At 32.9% G+C, this 17,969-nt stretch overlaps 2 non-coding genes across 2 annotated transcripts; both read left to right on the forward strand.

Annotated features, from left to right (window-relative positions):
* The first annotated feature begins 3,623 nt into the window (after positions 1–3,623).
* Positions 3,624–3,710, forward strand: TRNASTOP-UCA (transfer RNA opal suppressor (anticodon UCA)). Its single transcript has one exon. It is a non-coding gene; the product is annotated as a tRNA-Sec (tRNA).
* Positions 3,711–5,239: 1,529 nt separating this feature from the next.
* Positions 5,240–5,326, forward strand: TRNASTOP-UCA (transfer RNA opal suppressor (anticodon UCA)). The gene has a single exon. It is a non-coding gene; the product is annotated as a tRNA-Sec (tRNA).
* The last annotated feature ends 12,643 nt before the right edge of the window (positions 5,327–17,969 follow it).

Below are 17,969 nucleotides of genomic sequence, written 5' to 3' on the forward strand. Positions count from 1 at the left end.
TCTCTCATAAAACTTTTATCAGAACTTAAGAATCTAGCCATATGGCCAGCACTTTTATAAGTAATAGTGGACAAGTTACGCTAAAATTAATTTTTTTTAAATATTAAGACATTAATTTTGCTACCGTCTAATAAGAAGATTTCTGAAACTACGGAAATTCCGTAGCAGTTGGAGGGTATGTATAACATGCTTCACATTTTTAAAAGCAAGCAAATATTGTTAACTATTTGCAAAATTTACTTTGTAGTTATTTACCGTTTTTTAAATTATTTTGGCGTGTCCGCAGCAGTTGGCATCTCTGTAATAACATAACTAATGCTAAAATAACGTTAACTTGCGAACTTGTTTGCTCCTATATTGCTTGATAGGTCAGCTCTGATAGTATAGGAGCCTTACACGAGCCGAAAGTGCACAAGTCTTCGGAGTTTAACAAAGTGTGATTTCCAGGATCTGGAACCGTTTTTTAAAGAATGGGAATGCAGACCGAAGATCAGGACAAGGGCGCGTAGACGTGCAACAACGCCCACTGAAGACCGTTATTTAACGAAGACATCGAAATATGAATGCCACTCTATTCCAACAACACATTCGCTCTGATACTGGCAGCATAGTCACTATACGTTCTCGTGGTCTTCCTCTCCATGAGACACAAATGCGGGTTATTTCATCAAACAGACCTCCACGAATTTCTCCCAATACTTAATCCTGGAGTTCCCATGTCTTTTGGATTGGGTTCAAAATTGCAAGACTGCGGAGTTGAACATTAGTAGTCGTGATCCTGAAAATTGCGTCAGCTGTTCAACGACAGTTATAAAATAAAATAAAATTAAGTTCTGTCTCTAAATGAACCTAATTTTTTCTTATAACATATTCAAATTCTTTACACTATATCTAAGAGGAGAGTCGCAATTAGTGAAATATGAACGCTATAATTAGTGAGGACAACGGGCCAAAATTTGGACTCTTCCATATAGTTTTACTTTTGTTTATTTTAATATTTCTAACAAAACCATCACAAATGAAAAATTCTTTTCACTACCAGATACTCAGTTTTAGTGAAACGAGTGGATTATATCAAATATGCTAATTAGTTAGTGAACATGATATTTTAAGTTACGAAATCAGTCACGAAAACGCACCTTCTCTGAATAAATCCCCCCCGACGGATTTGGAATTTTGACCCCCAAAATATAGGGGTAGACGTAATCTGAGAAATATAGTCCAAATAATTTGGTCAAAAGAGCGGTTTGAAGTTTGAACTCCTTAATGTTAAATTTACTTTTTGCGTATTTCGTCATATCTCGAGATATTTTTAAGATAATTGAAAAATTTTTCCTCTCAATCAAAAATATCACTTATTCCAAGATAATTCCATGAAAAAAAAATATCTTTAAGCAATTATTTATTATATTTTCATAGTTTATTTAATACCAGTCTGAAAATTTGTACATCATTTAAATGATTGTTATTTTATGTACCAAAATAAAACATTTGAACAAAATTGGTTCTGTAGTCGGTTGTAAAATCGAATTTTAATCAAATTTTGCATTTTGCCTTATAAAATTACATTTTTTAAAATTATGTAATAATTTGTATACCCTACAATTAAAAATTGTTTTGACCATTTTTAAATAAAATAATGAAATATAATAATAAAAAATAATAATAATTATTAAAAATTATTATTTTTTTCATGGTAGATTTATAATTACTTTTTAAACGTTCTGTATATACTCTTTAACGGACGAGTGCAATAATCAAAATTCTTTCTGTAATGACAGAAATAAAAAGCATTTTCAATTGAAAGGTATAGAAGGTTTTTAATGTCTCGATCAATGGTTCCCAATTGGTGTTCCACGGAACCTAAGCGTCCCGTAGAAGAGTTAAAGAGGTTCCCAGAGTTTATTAATACTTAAAAGAATGATTGAAAAATTATTCAAAGTAATTTTAAATCAAGAATATAATATAATATAATTTTTTTTCTTCTTGTTAAATGTTTCAATTTTTAATACGGAAATTGCTAATATGTAGATTACTTATACACTCGATAACAAAAAAATCGACGCGCCAAAAAGGAGTCGTCCGATTGAAACGAAAATTGGTGGATAGGAAAACAATGTACAGAATAGTAAATGATTAAAATTTCAGTACAATAGAATAATTTATTGCAGAGTTACAGTAACAAGTTCAATAAGGTGTTGATCTGCCTCTAGCCTGCTGCCACACGGCGTGGCATAGACCGATAAAGCTCCCGGATGGTCTCTTGTGGTATTTCCTGCCAAATTCGATCCAATTGTCGAACGAGGTCATCAACATTCCGTGTCAGATGCAATCGCCTTCCCATCATATCCCAGACATGCTCGATAGGAGAGAGATCTGGTAGGCCTAGCAGGAGTTTGACAAGCTTGCAGGCAGTCCATAGCAACACGTGCCGTATGTGGCCTGGCATTGTCCTGCTGAAAAACCAGCCCAGGGCGCTGCAAAAGGAACGGTAGCAAAACAGGTCTTAGGATGTCGTCGACGTACCGCTGTGCAGTAAGTGTACCTCTAATGACGACCAAAGGGGTCCGGCTGTCAAAGGAAATGGCACCCCAGACCATAATGCCTTGTTGAGGGCCGGTGTGGCGTGCAATAGTGAAGGCAGGATCCCCCCTCTGCCCTGTGCGTCTCCAAACACGTCTTCGATGATCGTCAGGACACAGTTGGAAGCGGGATTCGTCGCTAAAGACTATACGTCCCCAGTCGGCATCATTCCAGCCTGATCGAGCCATGCACCACTGTAATCTGGCTCGGCAGTGTGCAGGCGTGAGTGGCAGGTGGCGTAACGGTCGCCGCGAGCGTAGATTTCGCTCTCTCAACCGTCTGTGAATGGTCATGGTGGACACTGGTGTTTGGGTTGAACGTCTGATGGTTGATAGAGATGAAGAAGGCGCTGTGACAGCTGCTCGGACAATCACTCTGTCCTCACGCTCTGTTGTAGCCCTAGGTCGACCGCTACCATCCTGACGCTGAACTCTGCCATTTTCCACCCATCCTTGCCAGCATCTTCGAATCGCCGCATCGCTTCGACTCAAATGATGAGCGATTCTCCGATTTGTCCAACTGGCCTCTTTCAATCCAATGATACGACCTCTGTCAAACTCTGAGAGTTGCTAGTAATGAGCGCGAATCCTGCAGCGAGGCATTTTTTAAGTTGTTGAAAGGTAATCTGAATCGCAATCAAACCGAAAGTTTTAACAACCGTTAAAATACTGCTCCTTATTACATCTCCTGGATGCGCAGTTCCGATGCGCCAGAGATCAAACTATTCGTTCATTGGACAGCAGATTTTAATCATTTACATATCTGTTCAAAACATTCATGGATACGAAATTTCAAAGCAATCGGATGATTGCTTCTTGGTGCGTCGATTTTTTTTGTTATAGAGTGTATTTTTAATACAATATTTTATATTGCCGGGATTAGTGGAAACACTAATGTCTTGCACCATGATAATTTGCAACTCACTTAAGATAAGAATTATGAAAAGAAAGAAAAAGCATAAACACTTATAATAACTACCAGTTTATCAAAAATACACTTGTGTAATACTACATAAGGCAAATGCTATAACTACTTATTCTGCCCAGATGACCATCGATGGTTCGATGTGCGGGCTTCAAACCCGTAGCTGACGAGAGTCAGAGTGGTTCAATTCCACCTTCTGGGCGTTCTTTTACTGTAATAACAATTACATAAAATTCATAGAGTTCGTTATAAACGGTTTTTTTTCTATTTTCTTAGTCAGCGGTTCCCGATTTGTTTCGACAGCGAAACCCCGACTGCGATCGACATCCTTTTGGCTTAACCCCGACTCGAGTTTATGGAGTATATTTGCTAAACAAGAGACAGTTTCATAAGTCCTGCTTTATAGTTTAACATAAATCACAGATTTGGAAATTAGTTGTTTATCGTAATAAAGTATGTTGTTATACCTTTCTTTTAACAGCATTGAGAACGCAGTCAACTATTTCTGTCACAGATTAGGTTATCAGATTTTTAAACCTTGATTTGAGGACAAATCAGAGGAGCTTCCTCAAAAAATTTTAAGATTTGAAGCCACCATGCAATTATGGAAAATATTAGATTATATATGCAGTACAGATTATTTTTTTATTGATAACTTCCATCAAAGGCAGAACCATCTTCATCAAACTTGATTTCATTACTATGCAGTTTTGAAATATTTCACATAATATTCTAATGAAATTAAATTTGTTTATATTTTGCTGAAATTATTTTAAGACCAGTATTATGTTTTTATTTGTTTGTTTAAGCATTGTGCTTTTCTATTTTCCTTTTGTATTCGGTGTAAGACGAAACTATCTAGTTCAAGAAAAACATGAACATTTCCAATTTTTTTTTCAATATTTCCCTGTATCTAAAAGAAGATTCTACTTTTTCCGAAGACATTTGATTACTCGTGTTAAAATTTGGGAATATTTTCTGTCATTAAAGAGTTTGAAGGTTTTTCAGGACAATCAATGAAACTCGAGAATTTCCTCAAGATTTGAGGACGTTTGATAGCCAGATTCTTACATAATTTAATAAAACTTTTTGCAATTGTTTGTGATTTACCTGCTTGACCAATCCTACAACTTAACAGAAATGCGTCTTCATTCTAGGTTCTTGGTTATCTGCGTCTTGCATATCTAAAACAAGTCCTGAATCTCAGAACTCCAGCGTATCTTCCACGTAACACTAGGGTTACGCGGAACACCATTTGCTACCCGTTGATCTACATCATATTAAATTGTCGAAATTGAAGCATCCGGTACTTTGATTCAGTTTGATGGGCAAAGACAAGTTAACCTAAAATTCCTCTAGTTATAGTTTAAAATCTGACTAAATTTCGGAACAAATTTTACGTACATTATTTAATATTAAGAGAGTGTTTAAAAAATTATTTAAATAGATTTACAATAAAAGAATATAATCTTTTTTCAACTTCTTCCTTCTTTAATTTTGATACATTTTGTAATTTTTATTCCAGTAATTGACAATATCTACCTTTTTTATTTTTCACAAAATTTTATACTGTCTTCGATTAGTAGGAAGAAAGCTGTCCTGTGCTACAAAAATTTTCTACTTTCTTATAATAAGAATTATGGACCGGGGGAAAAATTAATCATAACTACCAGTTTTTCAAAAATGCATACATGTTGTACTACATAAAGTGAATGTTCTAACTACTTAATCTGCCCAGATGACCATCGATGGTTCGATGTGCGGGCTTCAAACCCGTAGCTGACGAGAGTCAGAGTGGTTCAATTCCACCTTCTGGGCGTTTATAATAACAGTAACGTAAAGCAAAAGTTCGAAAAATACGGTATGTACGTTTTTTTTTTATTTTCTAGGTCAGCGGTTCTGAATTTGTTTCGGCAACGAAACCCTAACTGCGATCGAGCTCTTTTTCTCGCAACCCCGACTCGAGTTTATTGAGTATATTTGCCAAAAACGAGACAGCCATCATCGTGCAATATAGTTTAATATAAGTCACGGATCTAGAAATTAATTGTTTAACTATCTAGGACCACCTTTTTTCTTAGCATCTTTAAGTATGCAAACCAACTATTTTTGTCTTAGATAATTGAAGAAATCTTTGTGCAATCGGGTGTGATTTAATAGCTTGGCGAGTCCAGTTAATTAACAAGAATAATGTTTCTGGTGTGGTGCATTTTCATTTTGCGTTTTCGCATACTGTGCTTTGAGTATCACAAACCAGTCCTGAGAGCTGCGATGGCTCAAGGGATAGAGCGTTCGCCTTCCAATGAGGCGAACCGGGTTTGAATCCCAGCCGATACGAAATGCGCATCCGCCTTGCACCAACCACAGTACTGACGTGAAATATCCTCCATGGTAGACGGATCATGGGAGCCCCCTTGCCGTCAGACTAACCGTGGGAGGTTCTCACGGTCTTCCTCTCCATGTAACGCAAATGCAGGTTAGCTTCATCAAAAGGTCTTCCACGAAGGCAAATTTCTCCCATTACTCGATCCAGTAGTTCCCTTGTCTTCTGGAATGGGTTCAAAATTAGAAGGCTACGGAGTTGAACATTAGAAGGAGTCGTAAACCCATAAAATTGCGTCGGCTGTTCACCTAGTACTGAGTCTCGGGACACCTGTGCTGTTTTTACGGAACTCTTGGGATCCGTAGAATGCCATTTAGGAGTCGTTGCTATAGTTCATATTAAGCTATAGAAGTTGTAGCATCCTGTACTTAGATTCCATTTAATTAGAAAAACAAGTCATCTTACAATTCCTATAATTTAATTTGCTACCCGACAAAATGTGGGAATAAATTTTACGCTAATTTTTTTATATTTAAGAGATTGATTGAAAAATCATATAAAGTAATTTAAAATCAAAGAATATGACATGCTTCAACTTTTTCACTTCCAGCTACATTTTTTAGTTTTTAATATAATAATTTTTAACAACTAGGCAACTTTATATTTCAAAAATAGTGCTTCATATTTCAGAGATTAGTGGGAAAAAAGCTGAGATGTTGTATCAAAATTTGCAACTCACTTATAATAAGAATTTTAGATAGGAGAAGAAGAAAAAAGCAGAAACACTATTTATAACTATAGGATAAAAGCAATAATTACATGTTATACTGTATAAAGTAAATGTAATATTGACGCATACTGCCGAGGTGACCATTGATGTTTCGTTGTGAGGGTTTCAAACTCATAGTTGGCGAGAGTCCGATTGATTCGATCTTATCTTCTGGGCGTTGAATTTTTCGTAATAATAGTAAGATAAAAAAGTTTAAATTATGTGGGGAAAACGGTTTGTACCATTTTCAAAAACAGTGGTTTTTTTAATAACCGCCGTTGAACAGCCGACCCAATTTTTTTTGGGTTTACGACTACTAATGTTCAAAACCGCAGCCTTGTATTTTTGAACCCAATCCAGAAGACGAGGGAACGCCTGGATCAAGTATTGGGAGAAATTTGCCTTAGTAGTGGACTTTTTGATGGAACTAACCCGCATTTGCGTTTCATGGAGAGGAAGACCACTAGAACCTGCCATGGTTAGCCTGACAGCAAGGGAACTCTAACGCATGATCCGTCTACCACTGAGATTATTTTGTGTCAGCACTGTGGTTGGCGCAAAACAGATGCAGAATTCGTATCGACCAGCCATCGCCGGGATCGAACCCCAATTCACCTCACTGGAAGGCAACGCTCTATTTTCTGATCCATGATGACTCAAGAACAGCAGTTTTAATTCTAAAGAGGAGCCCTAACTCCCCTAGAAGTTTGTCGCAACATTCACGCGACCCTCTGCCATATGTAACACTCTTAAAGTTGTATATTTTGATTTAAAAAAAATAGACTAAAAATGTCATTAAAGAAAACTGTAGCTTTAGGAGCAAGACTAATTTCAGATTTGTAAACCACACACTCGAATTACGTACAATCAAGTATTTGTAGAAATGCAACAAAAAATTTGTTCCTCAAAGTAATCTATGTGCCCTGTAAAATGCATTGCATATTTTAAAATGCAAATTTATGCATGCAATAAAGTATTTGTGATCTCTTTAAAACAACAGGGTTTAATAGAAAGAAATTTTTACTTTAACCTCAACAAGTTTTAAAGCAAATACTTTGCCCTTTTTTACACATGTGGTTAATATCTATTCCATATAATCGAACAAGTTTGTTTTTAAAGAGATAAAAAGTGCCCCACGAATTTAAAATTTTGCATAATTAAGAATTTAAGAGTTGGATGACTCAGTAAAATANTATATACACAGAGATGTCAACTTGCTCCGCACAGCGAATAAATATTTTCAAGTGGTAGCTAATTAATTGTGATTCTTGGTTTAATGAATTTAATTTAGTAGATTTTTATCCACCTCTATTTCTAAACAGTTCGTAGGCTTATATAATTCACCACTTTTTCAGTTACGTCATGCTTCATTGCATACCATAATGTTGCAAAATCAAAATGTTATCACACAATGTTTTTAATTCATGATGTATGGGATAGGGGCCGCTGCGCGGCCCAGGTACCCAATTTTTTGTTAATAAATGAAATGAAATGAGTTACGTCATGCAAAGCCTTTTAAAAGACTAGCAAAATCTGTCAAACATTTGCAGGTCTAGTTTGTAGTTATTTACCGTTTGTCCAGACGGGCAAGCCATGTAAAATTAGCGTGGGATTCAACGTGTTAAGTGATATTTTTACTCTATTTTCTGATTAAATGCACAAGTTTTAAAACGTTATAAATATGTACCAGCAAATCGCGTAAATGTAGCGACAAAGTTCTGAAGCAGTTAGGGCTTTTGATCGGGTTAAAAATTGCATTGGAAACATGGCCCTGGAATGTCATCGAAAGCGGCTAGGGGCCCTCCCCCTGTTATGTCTGTTGAGAAGCACACGAAAAAACAGTTCATATTAGGGAAACGCTCCTAGCTGCATATCAAAACATTTCCGAGTACGGTATCCAATTCAATTTCAATCCTGATGATGTACTCCTACTCTAGGTTTTGTAGCAACATTTATGAGACCAATATTATACATAACGTTTTAAATTTGTACATTTCAAGACTTATTAAAAGCATTTGGTATTTGTTTACGTTTGAAACTATTCTTTTCATTTTATTTCGAGTGTGCCAGGTCCGTCAAGTATCAGTTTTCTTAAGTGACACGTTCTATATTCTTACACAAAGATTTTTTCATTATATATTTCTTACTTAACACAAATGCAGGCATGAAACCAAGTAGAACGTAAACAAACTAATTACGCAACGAAGTTGCAATGAAATACATAAACAAAAATTTAAGTTAAGTAAGAAACGTAGACGAAATAGACATACCTGCCAACTCTTCCGGATTTTCCGGAAGATTATATTTTCATATTTAAAGTGGTAGTAAATATATACTATTTTTTCTTTTATAAACTTAATTTTCAAATGATTTTGATCACCACTATTCTTACAAAAATTAAGCACATAGATTAATATGCGTTACTATCATGGTTGTCAACTTAAGTTTTTTCAAATACATCGCATTTGTTTGCTTAAAATTGAAGTTTTAATTCCATTTTAATACCACTGAGAAAAATGATAATGGAAGGGATTAAAAGTTGGCAGGTATGAGTATATTTCAACGAATTAGATGTGCGATACGACGCTGTATTTAATCAACTTTACGTTAATTAACATTCTGATTTATGCGGAGAAACTTAGCTCAACTTTAACACGCCATTTTGCTTATTAACGATCAGCTGGAGTTGACGTCATAGCGTCACGTGTGTGGGTATTGTTATCATCTTCTTCTTGAAGTGCAAGTACCCAATTAACAACTGAAGCTTTCAAAATTTTTTTGGTACTTTTTCCAACATTTTAAAAGTTTCCCCTCAAGAAAGATGGATAAAAGTGCTTTTGATGTGAACGTTTGATTCATTTGCATTTGCCTGTTGTGGTGTGGAAAATGACTTTGAAACAAATCTACAGAGCAAAGAATAATACATTTACACCTTGAATGCCATTGGGGTCACCGGTGACCTGCGAAGCCAAGATTATTAGAAACACATAATTCGAGTAAATTTTTATTTTTTTTAATTATATTAACGTTACTAAAATGGTTTGAAGAAATTAATGAAATATAGAACACACAAAAATAGTTTTATTTATATATACAGAGATGCAAACTTGCTCTGGACAGCGTATAAATATTTTCAAGTGGTAGTTTATTAATTGTGATTCTTGGTTTAATAAATTCAATTTAGTAGATTTTTATGCACCACTATTTCTAAAAACTATGCACTAATTCTAAAAAATTCGTAGGGTTATATAAATCGTCACTTTTTTCTAGATAAGCCGTGCTAAACCTTTTAAAAACTAGCTAAATCAGTCTACTTTTTGCAAATTTAGTTTGTAGTTAATTTACCGTTTGGCTAAAGGGGCAAGCCACATGTTAAAATATAAACTGCAGTACCACTGGAAAAAGTTTTCCCAAAACGCGGAGAGAGCTGGTAACCCTGAATATGTACAGGCCTACCAACTAGTATCCTTTTCGTAAAATATTTTATTGAGTGGTAGCCTTTTAAAAACCAAACCTTTCAGAATTATTGGTAATTTTGCCAACATTTTAAGATTCACACCACGAAATAGCTAGAGCTAAAGCTTATTGCAAATGAACTTTTCAATCATTTTTTCCTAGCTAGCCAACCTAAAACCTAAAACCAACTAAAAATCTCATGCAAACATATTCTAAATTCTATTTTTCTCATCTTGAATTTAGTGTTAACATCTGTGCCTTAACCCTTTCGCCCCGATTGTCACAATACGTGTCAGCATAAAGCCGTATCAATCAGGGTAAAAATATAAAACTGGTAACCAAAGTAGTTTATTTGCGAGCGGGGTTATAATTATTTGATTTATTTAATTCACTATTACTTAGTTCAAAATAAAATTATTTGTTATACTTTGAACTAACATTGATTATATATATGATAAAACTGACAATAATTAAAGTAAAAGCAAAGTAAGTCTGTCAAATTAGCAACGCCTACATTTAAGTTACCGTTTTTTATTTATTTACATTCTGATTCTGAACGAATGCTTTTATGAATCACCCGTCCCCTAGGGGTTTAAGAAAAAAAATTCTTATTTGTTTTGAAATGGAAAGAGTCATTGATTTGATTGTTGACTTAATTTTCTGATAACGAGTTTCAAAATTTCCTAAATCAACTAGCCCTTAGGGCTGAAATGTCATTATGAAAACAAATTATAAATGACCAATTGCTTGTTTAATGAGATAGTGCTTATTTATACAAAAAAAAAATTTTTTTTTTTGAATATTTAATCGTATTTTTAAGCTTACATTTGTTTTGAATTTATTTTTAGTGTTGAAAGATCAGCTGATATTCTTAACACTAAATAGAGGGCATGGTTGAAAGCCCTTATATAGCAAGACTGAAAAGAGACTGGTACGAAACACATATCATTCTGCATACCTGCCAACTTTCACTCTTTCCGAAATTGGATTTTCAGAGTGGTTGTAAAACAATAAACAGTTTGACTCAAAAATATATTTAAATTTTGATCTCGTGGAAATTCGCTTGGGCAGGGATTATTATGCTCTGATATATTTATTATAATTATTTATATGTAGTGGTGGTCAAACTCATTTATAATTATTATTATAATTCAAAAAGTTAACTGGAATAACCCGAGTACTGCTACCACTTTAAATATGAAAATAAAATCTTCCGGAAAATCCGGAAGAATTGGCAGGTATGACTCTGGCATTTTTTTCGAGAAAAATTAAATATCTGTAACTATCAAGATTTCTGTTATAATTTTAGCACATATATAAAACGTTTATTGACATTTCTGGGGCTGCACATTTCACCTCCGACGCTTCATATCGTAACTATCAAAACAAATAATTCCATCAACCTTTCTGAAAATAACGTTTTCTCGTGCTGATACAATTCTGAACAGCTCCAAAATCAAGCAAGCACAGTTTAGAGCAAGTTGCTCATTTTATGTTTTGATTCCTTTCTAGTTATTCAAGCAAAGTGCTTAAAACATTCATAAAAGCAACTCCACTGCCTGCTTACCTATCACCTCCTACATCAGAAAGCCTCCACACGGTTTCTTACAAGTAGTCTGCGCAGATTATTTAAAAGCGAACCACTTGTGCGCATGATCACGAACTACATTTTAAACGTACTTAAGAGAAATTTATCAAATATTTTTGAGAATTGAATCTGTAGCGGTTGACAAGTAAATAAAACAAATCAATTACATTCATAAATTAAAAATTTTTTTAACATATATTTGCTCATACTTTCTAATTTTTAATAGATTTCTTATTAAATGGTTCTTTCACTTATTGGTTTACCTTCATAGTGGTCTGATCGGACTACCTGCAAAAAACCGTGTGGAGGCTTACCTCAGTGCTCAATCAAAACAGTGCTAAAACTCCGTATGAATGGAATAATAAGTGTCCCTTCTCGGCCCAGGCTCCCAATAAAATCAAAACACTAGGACGAGGACGTTCCTGGGATGGGTAAAGTTGATGATGAAAAATAATTTCAGAACAAGATATCTATCTCAAGATATATAATTCTGTATGATTGGCATATTTTGGTTGGTTGAAAAATTCAGCTTCTCCAGTTGTAATAGCTGAAAGGATTGAATTACCATTCTTTAAGATTTTAAAAGAGAGGCAAGTTCCAAAAATGAAATTTGGCGCTAAAACAGGTTAAGAGATTTGATCTTTAACCCAATGCATACCTGCCAACTTTTACGCATTTGGCGTAAAATTTTGTTTTTATATTTAAAGCGGTAGTAAATATATACTATATTTTCTTTTATAAACTTAATTTTTAAATGATTTTGATCACCACTATTCTTAAAAAAATTAGGCATATATATTAATATGCGTTACTATCATGGTTGTCAGCTGATGTTTCTTCAAACACAACGTATTTTTTTGCTTACAATTGAAATTTTAATTCCATTTTACTACCACTGGGAAAAATCGTAATGGAAGGGATCAAAAGTTGGCAGGTATGCCAATGGCATTTGTTTCGAATAAATTAAAAGTGAGTAAAGCAAGGCAGTATATTTCAGAAAGAGATAATGCATTGATAATTATCAAATCATATAAATAATAATGTATCAAAAACTTACTACCAGTTTTAAATTTAGCTCTCCCCTTTTTGAATGGCATTTGAGTATTTTGGATATTAATAGGGAAAGTAAAATTATTATTTACCAATGCTAATATATATATAATTATTTTTTATATAATTTTGCATGATTTGAGGGATAATTTAAGAAGTTAATAAAAATATATTTAATTTTATAGTGTATGTTTATTAATGTATGCATATAGTTAGTTTATTAGTATGTATTTTGCTATGGAATTTTTTATGATGAAATTTAAAACAAGCATGTTTTATTTTTAAATCTTTCATAACTATTTTTTTAATAATGTATTCAGCTATAGTGTATGATCAAAATAAATGTTTCAACTTATTTTGTCAACAAATGTGTGAGTAGTTTACGTAAGAGTGAGACTTTTATAATGTTTCGGAATTATTTCTATTGTACTGACTGGTCAAAATTTGCGATCAAAATGAATTCGTTAACTTTATAAACACGTATTGCTAATTTATCCTTAAAAACGATAACGCATATGTTTTTCTTTTAACCCTTTCGCGCCGACTGTCACTAATACGTGCCAGCATAAAACCGTATCAACCAGGGTAAAGAGATAAAACTGGTAATCAAAGTAATTCTTTAGCAGTTTATCTGTGGGCGGAGTTATAATTGTTGGATTTATTTAATTCACCATTACTTTGTTCAAAATAGAACTATTTAGTTATACTTTGAATTAACATTGATTATATATATGATTAAACTAACAATAATTAAAGTAAAAGCAAAGTAAGTCTGTCAAATTAGAAACGACTGCATTTAAGTTACCGTTTTTTATTTAATTACGTTCTGATCCTGATTTTGTACGAATGCTTTTCTAAATCACCCGTCCCCAAGGGGTTAATAGATGGTTTGTCAGGTATTTCTTAACGACATAGTAATCACGATAATTGAATAGCTTGCAATAATTACGAAGGTTGACAATTACAGGATAAAATCAAAGGTACAGTGTGAGGAAAATGACCACTCTGAATAACTTTTGATCTAATAATCGGATCTTCATGTTCTAGGGCTTAATCTTAATGATTCAATAGATCATATGTTATTCAAGATGGAAATTATATTTTTTCCTTTGTGTATTATGCCTCAAATTTGGTAAACAAAAAACCTGTTGATGATACCACGCATATCTATCCTTTTTTGTTTTTAATAAACGCTAATCTAGACTATATTTTTTCTAGTGTTTTCCAAACTATTTTTTTCCCTGTAAACGAAGTACTTCAAAGATGAAAACAGGCTCATAAAACTACCGGCATTGTAACAGTAGTTTCCGGCATTTGGATCTGCCTTAGTAGAGTATGAGTAAAACGATAGCAAAGCTAATTTACAATGTATCAGATGATATCAAAATCATCTGATACGCTTCACCAAGTTTAGTAATTACACAAAGAAAAACAAGGTGTATTTTTTTTCTTCATCTAAACATTTCCCATTTAAAACATTGTTATTGTAATAGAGTAAACATCGTGTGTTTCGATTAGTTTTTTGCACTTTCTTTAATTTCCGGGCGAACATAAAGAGAGATTTTCCTTTACGGAAATATCAATGTTGTGTTTTTGTACCCTCTAACTAGACGCTTGATTACATTCAATTGTCTGAAAAGGTATCGTTTATATTCTCATTTGTCAGCGATGATCTACACAATTACTTTTTTTTCTTCTATTTTTTTGGCAAATTATACGAATGAATGGTTTTTGTACAGCTTTTTACTTCACAGAGCATTTGAAAAACTTAGTGGATGAAGCAGATGAGTGACATTTTCTGGGGTGTTAATAAATCAAAGAAAATAAAGTTGCCTCCTTAATAAAGGTAAATTTAACACGTTAAATGCGCTAACTTAACATTGCTTGCCTGTCTGGCCAAACGGTAAATAACTACAAACTAAATTTGCAAATATTAGACAGATTTTGCTAGTTTTTTAAAAGTTTTAGCGTGACATATCTTATAAAAGTGGTGAATTTAATAAGTTTACGAATTGTTTAGTGGTGGATTAGTGGAGAAATAGTGATGGATAAAAATGTACTAAATTGAATTTATTAAACCAAGAATCTCAATTAATAAACTACCACTTGAAAATATTTATTCGCTGTCCCGAGCAAGTTGGCATCTCTGTGTATATGTGACCGGCAAAGTAGGAAATGCCGGCATTATATATAATGCCAGACGTTTTTAGGCAAAGTATGAAATATGAGAAGTATTACATACTTTGCCTAGGCATTATATGTAATGCCGGATGCTATTTAGGCAAAGTATGAAATAAACGTCCTGATGAGGTTATTATGTAAATGATGTGCATGTTACTGTGAATGGCCGAAATCGGTGGTTGTTGACTTTCACCGGTGAATGTTGACAATCGCATAGTCACTTTGGTTAATGTCCGAAATATTTATTACATCCGATTTGATATTAATTTATGCGTCGATATAATTACATTTATTCGATATTTTAATACTTACTGACGATAGATTAGAAGAAGCATCAGTGTTTGGAGTATCGGGCTAATATATACCGGGCAGTGGCTGACCTTAAAAAATCATCAGTGTAAGGTATACCGGGCAATGGTTTTTTAAGGTCAAGTGCCACTGCCCGATATACATTTGCCAAGTATACCCTACACTGATGTTTTTTAAGGTCAACGGCCACTGCCCGGTATACATTTGCCCTTTATATCCAACACTGATATTTTTTTAAGGTCAAGTATCATTGGTCGGTATATATTTGCACGATACTCCAAACACTGATGTTTCTTCTAATCTATCGTCAGTAAGTATTAAAATATCGAATAAATGTAATTATATCCACGAATTAATTAATATCAAATCGGATATAATAAATATTTCGGACATTCACCAAAGCGACTATATGATTGTCAACATTCACCGGTGAAAGTCAACAACCACAGATTTCGGTCATTCACAGTAACATGTACACCATTTACATAATAACCTCATCACGACGTTTATTTCATAGTTTGCCTAAATAGCATCCATCATTATATATAATGTCTCGGCAATGTGTGAAATATAAATCATTTCATACTTTACCGGCTAGTTTTAGGCATTGAATATAATGCCGGATTTCATACTTTGTCGGTAACATATATAAATAAAACTATTTTTGTGTGTTCCATATAGCATTCATTTCTTCAAACCATTTTAGTAACGATAATAAAATAAAACAATTAAAAATTTACTCGAATTACGTGTTCCTAATAATCTTGGCTACGTCGGTCACCGGTGACCACGTGGCCCTTCAAAAACTCAGTGCTGGTCACCGATGATCCCCATAGCATTCAACATGTTAATACAACAGAATTGTTTTTGATTTCACTTTAATTTCAACATATCTAATTCACGTCAGTTTTGAGTATGATTGCATCACTTTTATTTCAAATTAGATATGAGACCAAGAATAATTAGTCCCACCTTTTATAATTAAAAAAAAATTATAATAAATCAATAATAAAATAGTTTGAGAGCCGCTTTTTTCTTCTTGTCCATGATTATAACCGCTCTATAAATTTCACCCACCTAATTTATCCCCTCAGCTCAATGATAACCATCAATTTCTTTGAATTAAAATTCATTTTAATTAAAATTGAATAATGTATTAAAATGAATTAAAATAATGTGATAAAATGAATTAAAATTAATTTTGCATAAAATTGATTGATAAAATAAAATTGCATTATGGTTGTAAATAAATTTGAAAAAATGATGTATTAAATAGAAAATTTGGGCTACGCATTATTTCTTGTTCCCGTTTAATTTGCTTTTCTTCGAAATAGATTTTTTTTAATCTAGTTATTCTGTATAAAATTTTAAATTAAATTGCTTCCCATAACAACATGTGGAGTGATTAAATAAATATTCCCAAAAAAACTGAAACGGTAATTTTTCAATTGATTAAAAAAGTTAATTATTCGCTTAACCCAATACTTGATTCAGGAGTTCCCTTGTCTTCTGGATTGGGCTCAAAATTACAAGGTTACTGAGTTGAACATTGGTAGTCGTAAACCCGAAAAATTGGGTCCGGTGTTCAGCGATGGCTATAAAATAAATTAAAAATATTGCAAAAAAATTTTTTTATTAGTTTTTTTGAAATTCTAATTTAGTATTCATAGCATTAGCAATAGAAGGAAAACAGTTGTCAAGCCACTTATCTGGGAATTAATCGTGAAGCACTTACGTTGTTTTTTTTTAATAGCACAGCAGTATTAACGTCCAGTGTTTACTTACTTTGCACATGAAATCCAATTACTGAAACATTTTACCAATCAGGAAAAGAGCTTTTAAATTATCATTATTTTTCCTGCTATTGCATTATTTTCTCACCTGATACATGTTATTCTTCTTAGGAATATTAGGATAATTAATAAAGTGTACGAATGTTTCGATAGGCAATTTACACATGACAGATTTTCTTGCCATTATTAATTTTTAAGAATTTTAGTTTCTTGTCAGAAAACTTGACAAATTTTTAAAAATAAACTAAAATTAAACATAGTTTAATTCTCTGTGATAAAATAGTTTCTGTAATTTCAGCATAGTAATACTTTAATCTATTTTGGATAAATTTGTATCTTAAAAAAGAGGAGAGTAGTCGAAACTCTACTCCTCCATCGTTTTAACTACTAAAACACGTGAAAAATGTAATTATTTCAACTTCTTTTATAATGTATCAGGGTTCCCACGGTCCTTGAGAATTTTAAAAAGTGGTAATAAAAATAAAAGAAATTTTGACATTTTTATTTCTGTGTAGCCACCACTAAAAGTTTTTTTCTAAAAAATATGTATATGCACGAAAATTTCAGCACTTTACGATAAAAAAGTATATTAAAATAAATAAGTATATTGTAGCTCCACCCTAAATTTGCTACCACTTCTTAAATTTTTCAAGGACCGCGGGAACCCTGTGTACGTAATCTTGATAATGTTTTTGTATGAACTAACAAATTCTTATGGTTTAAAAGAGGCTCGAATTGTTCTTAAAAAATTAAAAAATGGTGACAATATATTAATAAAAAAGTGAAAAATGTTTTTTCTTAGCTTTCAATTTAATAATAAAAATACAAAAACTGAGATTTTGTTCCTAATTAAGATCTAATGAGAAACTAAGTCTAGTGGCAGACGCAAATTTATAAATTTGCATTTTTTTTAAAACTTTTCCTACCACTTTAAAATTTTTTTAAAGTCATTAAAATTTAAACTTATATTTATTTAGAATTCATCTAATATAA

The sequence above is a fragment of the Parasteatoda tepidariorum genome, chromosome 6 (assembly GCF_043381705.1).
Source record: "Parasteatoda tepidariorum isolate YZ-2023 chromosome 6, CAS_Ptep_4.0, whole genome shotgun sequence".
In the NCBI taxonomy this organism is placed as follows: domain Eukaryota; kingdom Metazoa; phylum Arthropoda; class Arachnida; order Araneae; family Theridiidae; genus Parasteatoda; species Parasteatoda tepidariorum.